This window comes from Triticum aestivum, chromosome 3D, assembly GCF_018294505.1.
Source record: "Triticum aestivum cultivar Chinese Spring chromosome 3D, IWGSC CS RefSeq v2.1, whole genome shotgun sequence".
Lineage (NCBI taxonomy): Eukaryota > Viridiplantae > Streptophyta > Magnoliopsida > Poales > Poaceae > Triticum > Triticum aestivum.
The window spans coordinates 111,033,677-111,035,257 of NC_057802.1; positions in this window are offsets into that span (position 1 = coordinate 111,033,677).

Sequence of the window (1,581 nt, forward strand, 5' to 3'; positions counted from 1 at the left end):
GTTGCACTCCCCGCCGTTTGTAGATGCCCCCCAGCCCCTCCGCTTTCTCGTTAGCTCGCCGTAGATATGTTTCCGTCGGGCACCCGTAGCTCCTCGCCGCCGGCGAGTTCGTAGCGCTCGTCTCCGGCCGTTCCAGCCCCTCCGACCACCGCCGTTGGACGCGCGACGTCGAGCCGCGTCGAACGCGCCCAGCCACGCCCCCGGAGACCCCCTGTACGTGAAACCCGTACCCCTCCCGAGCCGCGCCGCCGTGCGTCTGGTCGCCGGCGTTGCTCCGGCGCCGGCCGCCGACGTGGCACACCTGGGGCCACCCCCTGGGTCACTGCCAGTGGCCCCCACGGGCCCCAGTTGACTGGGTTGACCCAGTCAACTGCTGACTGGGCAGGCCCAGTCACTGACATGCGGGCCCCGCCGCAAAAATTTAAAAAAGAAAATGTTTTATAAATAAAAATAATTAGTTTAATTAATCTCTCACTGACAGGTGGGCCCAGTAGTTAATTAACTAAAAACTAATTAGTTTAATCCTCTGTTAACCCACTGTCTATGACAGGTGGGTCCCCCTTGTCAGTTTGACCAGTCAACCCGGACTGTTGACCGCTGACGTCACTCATACATCATGCTGACGTCATATCCCTTTTTCTGTTAATTAAATAATTCCAGAAATTCAAATAAACTTTGAAAATTCATATCTTTTAAACCGTAACTCGGATGAAAATGTTTTCTATATGGAAGTTGCTCAGCACGACGAGACGAATCCGAATACGCAGTCCGTTCGTCCACCACACCCCCCTAACCTATCAAACTAGCAACTTTCCCCCTCCGGTCCGTCTGTCCGAAAACGTGAAACATCGGGAATACCTCCCGGATGTTCCCCCCCTTCACCGGTACCACCTACTGTCGCGTTAGGACACCCCTAGCACTGCTCACTGTCATGTCACGCATCGTCATGCTTATGTTTGCATTGTATTTACTGTTTCTTCCCCCTCTTCTCTCCGGTAGACTACGAGACCGACACTGCTGCTGCCCAGTTCGACTACGGAGTCGACGACCCCTCCTACTTGCCAGAGCAACCAGGCAAGCCCCCCCCCTTGATCACCAGATATCGCCTACTCTTCTCTATACTGCTTGCATTAGAGTAGTGTAGCATGTTACTGCTTTTCGATATCCTATTCTGATGCATAGCCTATCCTTGCTACTACTGTTGATACCTTTACTTGCAATCCTACATTCTTAGTATAGGATGCTAGATTTCCATCAGTGGCCCTACATTCTTGTCCGTCTGCTGTGCTACACTATCGGGCCGTGATCACCTGGGCGGTGATCGCGGGTATATACTTATATACTATATACATGACACCTGAGATGACTAAAGTCGGGTCGGCTCGTAGGAGTACCCGCAAGTGGATCTTTGTGGCGGAGCGACAGGGCAGGTTGAGACCGCCTAGGTGAGAGGTGGGCCTGGCCCTGGTCGGCGTTCGCGAATACTTAACACGCTTAACGAGATCTTGGTATTTGATCTGAGTCTGGCCATTTGGTCTATACGCACTAGCCATCTACGCGGGAGTAGTTATGGGTATCCCG